The following is a 15,995-nucleotide window of genomic DNA, read 5'->3' on the forward strand; positions in this document are numbered from 1 at the left end:
TCACTCAACCCTAAAGTCCACCCTGGGGGGAAACTCCGGTGGCCAGGCAAGAGAGAAGCCAAAAAAAAAAAAAAAAAGAGAAGGCTGGTTAACTATTCTGCTGTACCACAGAAGAGGGGAAAGGGAGCTATAGAGAGATGTAGCTGAGTATTAGGAAAAACATAAAGGTGAGGACTGCCTGTTTTTTCACTGCGTGTCTTTCCCCCTTGTGGATATTGTTGTGGGCATGCCTGCTCATGTATGGGGCACTCTCTCAGCTCCTCCCCGAGGCTGAAACTTTTGTGACAAGAGAGTGGCAGGAATGGTTCTGAAGGGTGAAGCTTCAACAAGCTAGCTGGTTCTGAGATCCTGAATATACTAGGATATGGGCAGGTGCTGCTGACTCTCACTTCAGATTTCCCTTGTTTTCAAAATGATACCAGAGATTTGCCAGCAAGCGGCCTCTGCCCCCTTTCTGCCTTCGACTGAGAGGCTGGCAGCGGCTGGCCCAGGTCAGAGGATATTCTTGGAGGTGGGGAGGAGGGGCGGTTTTCGGGGGAGTCCTCCCCTCGTCATCGCACAGCTCCTGGTCTGGTGTCTTCGTGCTCCATCCCACGCCCCACAGAGGGCCTGGTGCGAGGGGAACAACCTTGAGATGCGGTCCGGGGCACTGAGTTCTAATCCGAGCCGGGGCTCTGTCAGTCATTTCCCCTCCCTGGGCCGCAGTTCCCTGGCCGTGCGCTGAAGCGCCTCTTTTCTTTCCTCCGAGCCCCCCAGCCCCCCGGTGTCTGTCTCCCCTGCCAGGCCGCCGTCCCGTGCAGATGGACCTGCTCTTCTTTCCTGTGGCCTGAGCTGGCCCTTCCCGGCCGGACCAGGCCCGCTGCCGTCCCGGGCCGGCGCGCGTGTCTCTGCGCCCCCGCCTCAGCCCCGCGCTGCCCCTTGCCGGGCGGCCGGCACCCCGGGCCGGGCGGCGGGGCTTCCCTCGAGACACTGCGGCCCGCTCCGCAGCCTCCTCCCCGGGCCCGCCTTGGGGGAGGAGCCCAGGAGGCGGGAGCAGAGGCTCGGTCTGGGCCGGGGCTCGGGAGCGCGGCAGCAGTGCGAGCCGCCGCCAGCGCCGCGGCGGGAGCCGGAGCCGCAGGCACGGAGGGCCAGGGGGCCGCGCCGGGGGCCGCGCCGGGGGCCGCGCCGAGCCTGGACCGGCCGCGGCCGCCGCCGCCCCGCTCGGGGCTCCGGAACGCGGGTGAGTGCCGGGGCCGCCGCCCCCCCTCGGCCTGCCGCACGCTTTCGGGTCCCCGCGGCGGCGCTGCGTGGCCGGCCCAGCCCGGGGGCTCGGGGGCCGGGGCAGCGGGGGCCGGGGCGGGGGCGGCTGGGCGTCGTGGGGCCGGGGGTCGGGGGTGCCAGGCGCCGGGGCCCGGGGGCGCGGGGTGGCCGGGGCCGGGGCTCGAAGCGCCGCCTTCCCGTCCTCCGCCCCTGCAGCCCGGCCCCAGGCAGGTGCGCGCCAGCCCGGGGAGGACCGGGGGGCTCGCGGGGCTGCGGAGGGGAGGCCGCCGGGGCTGCCGGCCCGCGGCCGGGCTTCCTCCAGCTGCCGGCGGGCAAGGATCGCGGGCACACGGATGCCGAGGACGCCCCCCGGGAGGCAGCGGCTCTGCCCCGGCCGCGCGCCCTCCTCCTGCCGCTGCTGCCCCTGCCGCCCCTGCTGCCCCTGCCGCCCCTGCTGCCCCTGCCGCCCCTGCTGCCCCTGCCGCCTCTCCTGCCCCTGCCGCCTCTCCTGCCCCTGCCGCCTCTCCTGCCCCTGCCGCCTCTGCTGCCCCTGCTGCCCCTCCTGCCCCTGCCGCCCCTGCCGCCTCTCCTGCCCCTGCCGCCTCTCCTGCCCCTGCCGCCCCTGCTGCCCCTGCCGCCTCTCCTGCCCCTGCTGCCCCTCCTGCCCCTGCTGCCCCTGCCGCCTCTCCTGCCCCTGCCGCCCCTCCTGCCCCTGCCGCCCCTGCTGCCCCTGCTGCCCCTGCCGCCCCTGCTGCCCCTGCCGCCTCTCCTGCCCCTGCCGCCCCTGCTGCCTCTCCTGCCCCTGCTGCCCCTCCTGCCCCTGCTGCCTCTCCTGCCCCTGCTGCCTCTCCTGCCCCTGCTGCCTCTCCTGCCCCGGCCACGCGCCCTCCTCCTGCCGCTGCTGCCCCTGCTGCCCGATCCTGCCCCTGCTGCCCCTCCTCTCCTGCCCCTGCTGCCCCTGCCGCCCCTGCCGCCCCTGCTTCCCCTGCTGCCCCTGCTGCCCCTGCTGCCCCTCCTGCCCCTGCTGCCCCTGCTGCCCCTCCTGCCCCTGCTGCCTCTGCCCCTGCTGCCCCTCCTGCCCGCTGCTGCCTCTCCTGCCCCTGCTGCCTCTCCTGCCCCGGCCACGCGCCCTCCTCCTGCCGCTGCTGCCCCTGCTGCCCCTGCTGCCCCTCCTGCCCCTCCTGCCCCTCCTGCCCCTGCTGCCTCTACTGCCCCTGCTGCCTCTCCTGCCCCCTCCTGCCTCCTCCTGCCTCTCCTGCCTGTTCCCACCCTCTCCTGCCCCTTCGCCCGTTGTGTGTGGCTGGGGCCAGCCTCGTTGCCCTCGCAGGGCTGATGACCGGACCAACCTGGTTTTATCTAGGAGAGTCCAGCTGCTCTCAGAAGTTGAATCTTCAGTAGATTTTGGGGTGGGGGGCTTTTAAAACCACAGCTTTTCAAACCCACTTTGGACTTTAAATGTTGCTTGGTAACTGAGCCTTTAGCGAGATCTCACTGAATAGAGTAGTGGTAAAGGTGGGAGAAGAGATGAGAAACCTTTCCACCCCCCAGCAGAGCAGGGCTGAGTCTGCAGGTGCCTCAGTCTCCCTTCACCAAACTCCAGATGGGCCATCTCCCTAAGTGTGGGAACAGAGCCTGATACTCACAGACAGGAATCCAGAGTAGGCTCTCAAGAAGCCCTGGATCCAAAGAAAGATTTGCATCTCCTTTCTCTAGAAGTCAGGTTAAAGGGATTATCCCAAGGTCACCAACAGAGCCAAGGTCAGCCCTAGTTCTCATATCAGAACCCGGGACTACTGGACACTGTACTGTATGCATCCCTTTCCTGTCCTGCTCTGTTGACTTTTCTTCATTCCAATCACCAAGTTGCTTTTCTGGTGAAAGAACCTTTCTGGGTAGCTGGAGGATAATAGCAAAGTCTCCTTATGGAGTCCACTTGGCTTGGGGGGGGGTACAACTTGCTTTCCTCCTCAGACTTATCAGAATGTGTTTTACTCTATATTAACAAATAACAGCTAAGTGAATTCTTAAAATATGCCCCTCCCCCCAAAGCCTGCACAGTACCCATCTCTGAATGCCCCAAATGTTTGTGACCTCCGGCAAAGAGAGATGAATGTTTTATAAAAAGGTTTAAAAAACATAAAGAGGAGGCTTAATAGGAGCAACACCATGTGATCACATCTGAAATAATGACACCCCTGTTCTCGCCCCTTCCTAACTGAGCATCCATCCAGCTGCACTGGGGCTGCACCAGGTGCCCTTGTGAATCTGGCTCTGTGGCCATGCCTAAATATCAGCTTATCCTTTTCTACTGAAGTCCTCTCTTGGGGTGGGGGGGGTAGGGCTCTAGTTAATCACCTTTAGCCTACAACTGCTGGCTGTCCTAGAATACTCAAAGGAAAACCAGAAACTGCTGCTTTGGGTAAGAATTTCTTTTTTAGTTTTTTATTGTTTCCCTCTATAGGACCACAATGGGGGGGGGGCAGTTTGGAAAGATTGGGACATCTTCATATCACATTCCCTCAATTTCATAAAATATAATTTCTTTTTAGGAGAACTTGCTGGAGATCACCCAGCTTTTGGAGGCTGCCTGTATGGCTGGACAGTAGGGTATAGTCAAATAGTCTGAGGATAGAGTATCAGTAAATCCTTCTTGCCATCTTCTTCTGGCTACCATCTCCTACAGTTAATCCCCATTGTAACCAAAATGCTCAATTTTCTTGTATGTAAAATGAAGGGATTGGATTAGAAATGACATCTGAGGTTTCTTCTGGCTAAGTCTATGATACTCGATCCAAAACTTAAGACTTTTCACTATAGCTGTCGGTTCAACAGTCACTAACCTCCATCTGATTTTTGCTATCTGATAACATGGGCTTTACTCCTCCTTCCCTTCTCAAATCTTGCCACCACATTCTGCATCTATTTTTCCATATATTAATCAAACTGTTTCAGACCCTGCCCTCTGTTATTCATCAAGAACTTCCTGGAAACCCATTTATTCCTCCCTTCATTCAAAACTGAGTGCCTATTAAAATAAATATTTTTCAATTAACAACCATTTATTTGCCCTCTAACCATCTATGAGAAAGAAGAAAAAGAAAACCTTTATAATAAATAAACATACTCAACAAAAAAATTTCCCACATGAACCATGGCTAAAAGTTTATATCTCATTCTACATTTTATCAGTCAGTAGGTAACATTCTTCATCATTAGTTCCTAAGAATCACTGTTGGTCATTGCATTGATCAGAGTTCTTAAGTCTTTCAAAGTTTTTCCCCCTATACAGTGTTGTTGTATAAATTGTTTTCCCGGTTCTGCTGACTTCACTTTACATCATTTCATCCAAATCTTCCCAGATTTCTCTGAAACTATCCCTTTTGTCATTTTTTCTGACACAATAATATTCTCTTCAATTCTTATATCACATTTGTCCAGCCATTCCCCAACTGTTAGGGATGGCATAATTTCCCTTTGTTTCAAGTTCTGTGTTCCCACAAGGAGAGCTACTATAGATATTTTTGTATATGTGGGTCCCTTTCATCTTTCTTTGATCTCTAATAGTGATATCTCTAGATCAAAGGGTATATACAGTTTAATACATTTGGAATAATTCATACTACATTCAAAGCCCTGAACTGAGTACTATGGAGAATTCAAAGATGAGAATTCAAACATGGGATTTCCAGTCATAGAATCATAGACTTAGATCTGAAAGAGTCACCTGGGACAAACACATAAACAAATGATGAAACTAAGGCATGAAGAAAAAGCGATCAAGGTCATACCCCTAGTAAGTGGCAGACTTAAGACCCTATCTCTTTTTGATTTCAAATCCAGCATTCTTTCCAAATGCTTCTTAACAAGCATTCAAATACCAGTTATATTCTAGCTGTCATTTTCCAACCTTTGTTCCCAATTCATTCAGCCTAATTTTATATGGCTCGTCACCAATTCTGTTGCTGTTCCCTGGACCATCTAGTTTATTAATGGCCTCCCTGAAGATAGTACTCCAAATGAAGTTTTGCTGGAGCGTGGTATCAGAGGACTATCACTTTTCTAATCCTGGGCACTATGCGTCTCTCTTAATGCAGCATAAGACTACATTTAACTTTCTTGGCTGCCATGTCACTCTGTTGGCTCATATTGAGTTTGCGGTTTTGGCTACTGAGTCATGCTTTCCTTATATTAGTGGAGTCAGATTCAAATGCCAGCCACATATTGACTTAAAAAGCCACAAATTAAAATTATCTATGTTGTATTGCATTTTAAAAATTTTGTTATACATTTCCCAATTACTAATTACATTCCATTCTGGGGGTGAGATAGGTGGGAGAGTATATGGGGGGGGGGCAAAGATTCCAGTTTGATGTCTCTGCCTTACGTTATAGCTGTGAAATTGATTTTTTTAACATCTAAACTTGATATTCTAGAGTTTCAAAATATTTTCAAGTCCTGATTCTGTCATCTAGTGTGTTAGTTATCCCTCATGATTTGGGGTCATCTAAAAATTTTACATGTTTGTCATCTATTCCTCCATCTAAGACATTGATAAAAAATGTTGTTATATTATTATAATTCCAAATCTTCATCCCTGACCCCTATTTCCACTCTCATCCAACTATATAAAGTCCTTTTATGGTGGAGTAAAAGACCAATTTCATCTTTATATCCCAAGTGCATTGGGTTGGTAAGGGAAGAGTGTAAAGACACAGATCCCTGGGAAACTTTACTGGTGACATCCTTCCAATTTGACAGTTCATGCAATTCTGAATCTAGCTAATTGTTATTATTTTGTAGCCCACATATCTCCATATTTTCTGTGAAAATAACATGAGTGACTGTCAAATACATTGCTTAAAATCTGGGTAAAATCTTTCCGCAGTAGAGAATGTAGGTTCCTTGAGGACAATGTTGATTTTTTAATTTCGTCTTTGTACAACTGTATTATTAATAAATACTTGTTGGATTGGAATCCCATGGTCTACTAGTCTAGTACTTCTGTCAAAAAAGGAAATAAGTTAGACTTGATGAAGTCAACTTGATTCTTTGTGATCATTCAGTGCATCCTTTCTAGATGTTCCCTAACCACCCCTTTTCCTAGTACATTCTGCAATTTTCCAGGGATCAAAGTCAAGCTCATTGGCCTCTGGTTTCCAAAGTCCATTCTCTTTCCTTTTTTTTTTTTTTGAAAATCAGGACATTTGCCTTTTTTTCAGGTCTGTACCACTGACAGTGATTGAAATACCATCTAGCTGTTCTTCTGGACCAAGTGACTTGAATTCATCTAGGACAGTTAGGTTCTCTCTTCCTGTCTCCTTACTTATCTTTGGTATCAACTTTCAGCATTTTATTCTGTCTTTCCAGTTCAAAGAGCATTCTCCTTGGCAGAGAAGCTAGCAAAGAGATGTGCAACTCTTTATTATCTATCTACTCTAAGTAGCTGTCCTGGCTCTGGGGAGATATATATATATATATGTATCACTAGATATATATATATATATATATATATATATATATATATATGAGTATATATATATATATATATATATATGAGTATATATATATATATATATATAGTGATACTCATTTTCTGTATTTGAAAATATTTGTAATTTAACAGAAATTTTTATATCTTGACTTCTTGACTACAAGGCCCTTGAGGGCAAGGATTAAGTTTAATTTAAATTTTGACACCTGGAAGGGAATTTAAACTGGTGCCTAAGTATAATTCAATATTAATATCTTAAGAAAGGAAGGGAATAATCATTTATATATCATCTACTATGTGACAGACTTTGTGCTAAGTGCTTTTTGTTTGTTTGTTTTGTTTGTTTTTGTGAGGCCATGGGGTTAAGTGGCTTGCCCAAGGTCTTATAGCTAGGTAATTATTTTTTTTTTGCAAGGCAAATGGGGTTAAGTGGCTTGCCCAAGGCCACACAGCTAGGTAATAAAGTGTCTGAGGCCGGATTGAACTCAGGTACTCCTAACTCCAGGACCACCTACTACCAACTAGCTGTTCCCTAAATGCTTTTTTTAAAAACAAATATTCAATTTAATCTTCACAACAACTCTGGGATTGTGCCCAGGGAGATAAGTGCCATTGTAATTCTCATTTTATAGTTCAGGAAACTGAAGCGCAGAGGTTAAATGACTTGTCCAGTCATACAGCTAATCTGTATCTAGGTTTGGATTTGCATGCAGATCTTCCTGACTCTAGGCCCAGTGCCCTGGCGATAGTGCCACCAGAGTGACGTGGAGCTAGAGATTTTCACTGATGTATCAATGCTAAAACATTCCCTAGTGCCACTAGACCAAGGCAGAGGGCCAGTCACAGGATTAGAAAGATCTGAATTCAAAATATGAATTTTTTTCAGTACAAGAAATATTTATTTATGGAAATATTGTAAACTTAAAAAATAATAAATAATAAGCACTAGGTGATTTAGACCAAGACCATAGTAAGGATCTCATCCTTTTTTTTTTTGGTTTTTGCAAGGCAATGGGGTTAAGTGACTTGTCCAAGGTCACATAGCTAGGTAAATTTTAAGTATCTGAGGTCCTCCTGATTCCAGTGTTGCTGCTCTATTCACTGTACCATCTAGCTACCAAGGATCTCATTCCAAATCTACTGTTTTATTCAGTTATTTCAGGAAGATGTTAATCATCCATCTATACACTTAGCCCTCCTAGTTTAGGAATATCTGTGTTGACCTATTTCAGGTTCAGAAATTTGGCTGCCTCTGACATGCTGTGACCATGAGCAAATTACTCAACCTCTCAGTGCCTCTAGAAAACTCTCTAAGATAATTAATTGCAAAGGAGTTTCACTGATGGGGAATGGAGAGAAGTTCTATTCCTTAAGGAACTGAATGCTCTTCACCCTCTTTTTTTATCTTGAGCCCAGAATTGTAATTCATTTCTTTGATTAAAATTCTTTCCAGATTGTTTTCCTTCACATTTATGTAACCCTTGTCTAAATGGTTCTTAGTTTCATTTACATATCTACACAAGTTTATGTAAAGTCCCCCAAGTTTCCCTGAATTTATTCCTTTAGTCATCTCTTACACAAAAATATTCCATTACATTCATGTCTTGGTTTGATCATCCATTCCCCAGTTAAAGGGAATATTTTCTATTTTTGCTACCAAAAAAAAGACCTGTAATTGCTTTCTTTGTACATATGAGTCCTTTTCTTCTGGACCAATAATGTCTTGGTTGTTCGTCCATTGTTAGAGGAGAGCATTTCTCTTCTAAAGGGAACAGATCTGTAGACTCCAGGTGAGACCATTTGGTTGGTTTGGAACCTTGAGCCTATGATTACCTCAGAGTATCACATGCCCCCAACTCCCCAGGTAAAATATCTCAGAGGCTGAGTAAATGGCTTCTGAACAGGTGTTTTCTACAACCCACAAGGCACCTGTTGGTCTTTATTTCCTAGTTGCAGTTCTGTTTGGTATGATCCTCTTGGGGAATCAGAGCATTTATTTAGCAGTTGTCCTATGTTTGGGTACTCTGTGTCTCTTTCTTATTCATTGCTCCCTTAATCCCTTACACTCTGTCCTGCTGGCTTCCTGGGCTCCCAGCTTTCAAAAGACTGGCTGTTTTTCCCTTTGAAGCTCTCTTGTCATATTGATCAGCCTCCCCAGGGCCCTGCCTCTTAATGGATATTGTGCCTTGCCTCATTTAAGCCATGAGGGGTTTGAAGGCCGATTGGCTTGGATCTGGACAGAACACCTGGGCCTTCAGACCTGCAGTGTTGTGCAAAGAATCAAGAAGGCATTGTTTTACAACTCAGCATTTCTTGATTAGTGTTTTTCAGGATGATTAAACATGTGTTGACCCAAGGACCTGACTTGGTAGGCTCTTTGAACAGCTTGTCTTTGACCTTCCTGATCTCTTTCTCTTGTTTTTTCTCAGTTACAGTTGAAGGTTTAACCAATTCCTCTGTTTGTGGGTCCACTCAACTGGGTCATAGGCTCCTGTATTCAGAGTTGGAAAGAATTTTGAGTTAAACTAACTCACTTTACAGAAGAGGAAACTGAAGTTGAGAAAGGGGAAATGAAATGTACCAGAGTATATAGGTAGCAGATTGATTGCTCTTCATGACTCCTTTTGGGGTCTTCTTGGCAGAGATCCTAGAGTGCTTTGCTATTTCCTTCTCCAGTTCATTTTACAGATGAGGAAATTGAGGCAAAAGGGTTAAGTTACTTGCCCAGGTTCACACAACTATTAAGTGTCTGAGGACTGATTCGACCTCATTTCCCAGTCTATATCCACTGCCCCAATAACCAGGAGAACCAGAATTCAAATCCAGTTGTCCTAACTCTGAATTGAGGGTTCTTCCCACTATACCAGACAGGCTTCTCTCTTAGGATGAATTTCAGAATTCCCCATCCTGGGCCCACCCTCTCCTATCTACCTGCAGTCTTTTTTATGCTCATATGAGAATCTAGTTTTCTTTTTGTATACCAGGAGCATTGTATACCAGGGGTTTAATAGAGAATCATTAAATCTCTGATGAATTGAATTCCCTAGTGTTCCTTTGCTTGGCTCTGAATCCCTCTTCCCTGTGGATGGTCTCTCTCCTTCTAGCACAAGAGTATAGGGGACCAATGTTTAGTGAGAAGCAGTGTGGTGGGTGAAAAGAGCCTGAATTTGGAACCAAAGGACTTGGCTTCAGATATCAACTGTGTGACCATGATTAAAGAAATTAGGAAAAGCCACTTTTGTCATTCTAGATCTCAGTTTTCTTATCTATTAAATGAGGAGGCTGGCTTGTTCCAGTTATTAATCTAGGAACCTAAAACCTAGCAACCCTGGGTTTATCAGCTTTGATACTAGGGAGAATTTTTCCTCTAAAACTACTTTATAATAAAAATTGTTAATTAAATTAATAAGAATTATCAATTAAAATCAATTATTTTCTTTCCCTCTCATCTTCCCTTCACTCAAAAAAGGGGAAAACAACTTTTTTTTAAAACAAATATAAACAAAGTTAGTTTCCATATTGTCCACTTCTAAAAAAAGTATGTCTTGTTCAATGTCTTGAGTCCATTGCCTCTCTGGAAGGAGATGCATAGCGGCCTTTGTCATCAGTCATCTAGAGTCATTGATATTGGTCATTGCACAGTTCTTAAACCTTTCAAAAGATGTTTGTCTTTACAATGTTGCTACTGTATAATTTGTTCTTTTAGTTCTCCCTTCATTCTGTTTCAGTTCATATAAGTCTTCTAGTACTTCTTTGAAGTGCCAATGACTTTGGGCTAATTGTGAGGCACAAAGCCTGTTCTTTGAAGTAGAAGAGGTATCTATACCTGAGGCACAGTGATTCTATATCTCCATTTCTTCTCCTTCCTCAACCCCACCCTTTCCCTGATCCCCAGTTCCTCAGTGTGATGGAGGCAGCCAGCATGGTCTTAGTGAGACACCAATGGGAAGATAGGTTTCCTGGAGGTGTACCCAGTAGTGAAGCTTAGCCTGGCATTGGAGATCATCAATGATGGTGTTCCACTTAACCTTTCCTGCTTTTTCTTCTCTTAACCTCTTCCTTACATGCCACTTTGTACTTTAACCAGTCCCCACACCTGTAATGATCTCACATCTCTACTTTTTTGTGATTCTTTCCTTCCTTCCTTGCTCAGGGCCAATTTATGAAGTCTTTCTTTCTAGCCTTATAGGTAGAAGTCATCCTTTTTTCCTCATATGTCTTTGACTCCTGGGACTGACCATTCCTTTGCATGAATTCTATCTAAATGGGACTTTTTGTACACTTTTACCCCAAGGAGACAGTAAATTCCCTGAAATAATGTTATTTTTCATCTTTTTTTAAATCACTACTGAATTATATAACACTTTCTTTATACATAATAATTACATTTGTTTTTATAAATAAATTTTATTGATATTTTTGTTTATGCATCTAAAAACTTTCCCATGTTTTTCTGCCATAGCCTTCTAGAAAAGCATCCAATATAACACAAAGACTTTTTAAAAAATAGAAAAGGAGGAAGAATGGTTCCTAAAAATCAGCAAAATCTGTCAATACATAAAAAAACCTGACAATATATACAATATTCCAAGTCTATAAAGAAATAGGAGGAAGTGTGTTCTCATTTTTTTTATGACCTTGTTGATCTTTGTAGCTTAGAACATTTCTTTTTGATTGTTTTGCAGCGGCATTTTTGCCTATTTTCATTATTATGGTCATTATGTGTGTTTTCTTGGCTCAGCTCTCTTTACTCTGCATTAGTCCTAGACTTTCTATATTCATCATATTTTTACATATTATTTCTCATTATATTCACATATCACAATTTGTTTAACTATTCTCAATTAATGGGTATCTGTCTACTTTGTTTCTACTTCTTCCGAAGAGAATTTCCATTTATTTGGTGCTTTAAGGTTTAGATAGCACATTATGTGTTACCTCATATGGTCCTTATAACTCTGTAAGATAGGTGGTCTGATTATCCCCATTTTACGGATAAGAGAATGAGTGACTTGTTCACATAACTGCCAAAAGTTGGAAGCAGGTTTTAGACCCAGTTAGGTAATTTTCCAGGTGGTAGAGAGGCCCTGGAGCCAGGAAGTCCTGAGTTCAAATCCAGTCTCAGATGCTAGTGGTATGACCCTGGGTAAGTCATTTAACTTCTGTTTGCCTCAGTTGCCTTATCTGTAAAATGGAGGTTATAATAGTCATCAACTTTTCAGTGTTGTTATAAGGATCAAATGATATAATAAGTGTAAAACACTTATCACAGTGGCTGAAACAAAAAAAACATATAAATGTTAGCTCTTAGGATTATTAATGCCAACAATGATTACCTTGTGTAATGGAATCATGAAGGGGGAATTGACCTTTGAAATAATATTAATACATATTTCTATAGTGCTTTAAAGTTTATAAAACACACTTTCTTCACAAACAATCCTGTCAGACAAGTAGTGTACTCATTCTTCTGTTATACAGATAGGGAAACTGAATTTCAGAGCATTGAAGTAATTTGTCAGTGGACATGCAGATAATGGCTGTCAGTCAGATTTTGAACCTAGGTCTCTTTGACTCCCATTGTCCTTTTCTGACAGCACTCTTTTGTGGCAGCCTCTTCTTTCTATTTGGTACTCCAGCCAAGGATCAGCATGATTATTCTTTGATAAGCAGATTTCATTGCCAATTATATGCTCAGAATAGCATATAGGGTATCACCCTTCAGAAGGTCCTCTTTCTTGCTGTGTTTCGGGTTTGGCTTTTTCTCAGCAACCTCCCATGGCTCCCCTTCTGTGACCTGCAGTTCTCAGATCTGAAACCTAGGGATAGGAATGGCTGGTGGAGTCTTCAACCTGTATGGGATACGCCAGCATGAATGAGGGGAGAGGGAGGAGACGAATGGGGAAAGAGATAATGGGAGACCTGGGCTCAAAGTCTTGTGTCAACTGTGTAACCATGGGCAAGTTACTTCATCTCTTCAAGCCTCAATTTCCTCGCAGGAAAGGTAAGGAATCAGAATACTTGAGTGATCCATCCAGGGCTATTGTGAAGAAAACTCTTTGAAGCTTCCCAGGCATCATATAAATGTGAGTTATCATCCTCAGTTGAGATTCTTTTGTCTGGAAGACTTCAGGCCAGAGTCAGTTAGTCAATAAGTATTCATAAAGTGCCTCCAGGCAAAGTGGTAAGTACTAGGGAGTAGAAAGAAAAGCAAAAGACATTCCCTATCTTCAAAGAACTCACAGTCTAATGGGCAGATGCTATGCATATATAGTAAGATTATTATATAAAAGTTAGATTATATTTATATATAAATTATATATAATGTATGGATATACATATATATATATATATAATTAGAATAAGAGGATCAGGAAAGGTTTTTCATAGAAGGTAGGATTTTAGCTGAACTTGAAAAGAAGGCAGAGCAGTCAGGAAATGGAGATGGAGGAGCAGCTAGGTAGAGCAGTGAATAGAGCACCAGCCCTGGAGTCAGGAGGACCTGAGTTCACATCTGGCCCCAGACACTTAATAATTATCTAGTTATGTGACCTTGGGCAAGTCACTTAATCCCATTGCCTTGCAAAAACAAAAACAAAAAAAAAAAGGAAGTGGAGATGGAGATAAGATGGGATGGTAAGAATTCTGGGCATGAGGGGCAGCCAATGAAAATGCATAAATTTGGGAGATGGAACAAATTTTTTTGTGAGGAACAGCAAAGAGACCAATGTCATTGGATTGCAGAGGATGTGTTTTTGTGTATGGGGGGCCTGGGGAATAGTAGGAGGGGATCAGGTTGTGAAGGATTTTAAAAACTTCAAGGAGTATTTTGTTTTTGGTTCTGAGAAAAATAAAATCAATCTCTCTCTCTCTCCCTCTCCCTCCATATATCCAACTGTCCATCCATCTATAAATTTTATAACATGTATACATATATGTACATATAAAATGATTTCTGAGGGAAGAATCTGGTAGGAGTTCGCATTTAAGCTGAGCTCTGAAGAAATCTAGAAATTCTAGGAGTTGGAGATAAGAACAAAGTGAATTATTGACATGAGGGATTGCCTGCTTAAAGGTATGGAGATGGAAGAGGAATATTATAAATGTAGAGCAGGTCAGTTTGATTGGAAGATAGTGTGCCTGAAGGAGAGAAATATGTGATAAATTGAAAAGATGAAATGAAACTAAGTTGTTAAGTGCTTTAAAAGCTAGAATAGTTCTGTATTTTATTTAAGATTGTACTTTACCTAAAAGAAAAAGGGGGTCACTGTAGTTTCTTGGACAGGGGAGTGAATTGGTCATACACAAGCATTAAGACAAGAGCTAGAATACAGAATCAGATAGAGGGAATAGCAGATAGTACAGTTCTGGTAGACTACACCCCTTCTCCTTTGCCCTGTCCTGAGGGAAGGTACATAGACAAGCCACCCAGGATCAGATTGGGATGGAGTTGCAACTCTGCAGGGGCTCCCAGTGGGCGGGCCTCAGGTCCATTTTATCTGCTCTGGTCACTGGAAATTCTTAATTAGTCACTGATGGGTTATGCAGTAGTAATAGAGCCCTGGTCTCCAGAAGACCTCCTTGGGAATTATCAGTGCCAATAAATGAACTAGATTATTAGGAAGAACATGTACTTGGTGACAGGGAGGCAAGGTTGGAAGTTGACTTTTGATGAATTTTATCTGGTATATTCAAGGTCTCATGAAAATCTGCCTACACAATTTAGAGAAAGAAGACTATTTTGCTTGTGGCTTCCCTCTGTTCTAAAGAAGAGAGAGATAGCTTGTTATAATGGGTAGAGAGCTGGTTTTGAAAGCAGGAAGTCTTGGGTTCAAGTTTTGCCTCTGACAAAACTGACAGTGGGCCATGAACAAGTCACTCGATTCCAGTGCTGACCTACTTTGATAGGAAGTTCCTTATATCAAAGAAATTATGTGTCCCATTAGGGAACTTGGGTAGTGGGTCCCAAACCCCTAATACATGTCTACCAATATGCTGCCACCCATACACTTGGTCTTAATCTGATGCACCCCTAGGGCTGAATTTCTTAGTGACTGAAGGTAAAGGTTGAGGAATGATTCTGGAAGGGCCTTGGAAACCTGCAGTTGGGTTGATGAATTTGATCAGCCAGTTTGAATATTTGAGTCAAATATGCTACTTTTCTTTATAAGTGAGTATTTTGGGGCGGGGAAAGTCTCCAGATTCCAGATGATAAAATCTGAATCAAACATTCTATGTGTAGATAGACACAGGATCAATTTTCATCTGGAACTTTGAGGGCTGATGGGATGGGGTGGGGGAGATGGAGAGGGAAGCACACTGGGAGGGGAACAGGGGTGCCACTTTCATAAGCTTCCTGTTTTTTTTCCCTTTTGGTTAGAATCAAGGAAACACATTGAATGGCTTTTTTTTCCATTGACATTTGCAGCAATGTGATAGGCGCAGATTAATGAGCCTAGCAGCAGTGTGAAATCTGCCCCAAACTCACTGGCAGTAGCCACTTAACTCGGTGGGAAAAAGGGGTGGGTTTCCTCAGGGAGACTGATGTATTTCAGAACTGTCCCTGAGAGAGAGAAAACTTCACTGTAGGGTATATGACCATGCTACAAAGATGGGGGGAAAGGGTATAGGATGAGGGTCCTTGCACAATTTATTGTATTAGTTTCTTTTAATAGAAGTGTAAATGTAAATAAACAATTAAAAACTCTTGATTTTAGCAGTTCAGAGATTTTTGATTGGGCTTTGGTTGTAAGATGATCAGTCAATTTCCTTCACTCAAGCTTCAGTGGCATCCAAGCAAAGGAGGAGGTGACTGTAGTGTTTTGTACAGAGATGCTAACTTCCCACAGGCTAGACCTCCTCTGAAGACCACCACCCTTCTTATCTGTAGCTCTCCAGGAAGACTCAGGGCTACAGACAGGAGTGGTCAAAGTTCTCCATGGAACACTGAATGGATCTGTGTAAGGAAGAAACCAAATAGAGTTGATTATCATCTTATATTTAGCCTTTTAGGGATATCACTGGTATTAACTTATAGAATTAATTCTGCAGCTATTTTTTAAGTATCTACTGTGTACAGAGCACTATGCTGGATGGTAACAATAAGAGTTGAGGGGAGGTAGAGATAGAAAATTTAGATAAGACACACTCTAAGGGAGTTTACTCTTTAGTGGAAGGTTAGTCATAAATATAGATAATAATAATCAATCAATCAGCAAACGTTTATTGTCTACTTTGTCCCAGGCACTGAAGATATAAAAGCATA

General features: G+C 44.0%; 1 protein-coding gene across 1 annotated transcript in view; it reads left to right on the forward strand.

Annotated features, from left to right (window-relative positions):
* The first annotated feature begins 1,171 nt into the window (after positions 1–1,171).
* PPP1R16B (protein phosphatase 1 regulatory subunit 16B) overlaps positions 1,172–15,995 on the forward strand; it is a 142,824-nt gene continuing 128,000 nt past the window's right edge. The window contains exon 1 of the mRNA XM_074211961.1: positions 1,172–1,219. The gene's annotated coding sequence lies outside the window, so the exon portion shown is untranslated. The remainder of the gene's footprint in view (positions 1,220–15,995) is intronic.

Source organism: Macrotis lagotis, chromosome 1, assembly GCF_037893015.1.
Source record: "Macrotis lagotis isolate mMagLag1 chromosome 1, bilby.v1.9.chrom.fasta, whole genome shotgun sequence".
NCBI classification, from domain to species: Eukaryota; Metazoa; Chordata; class Mammalia; order Peramelemorphia; family Peramelidae; genus Macrotis; species Macrotis lagotis.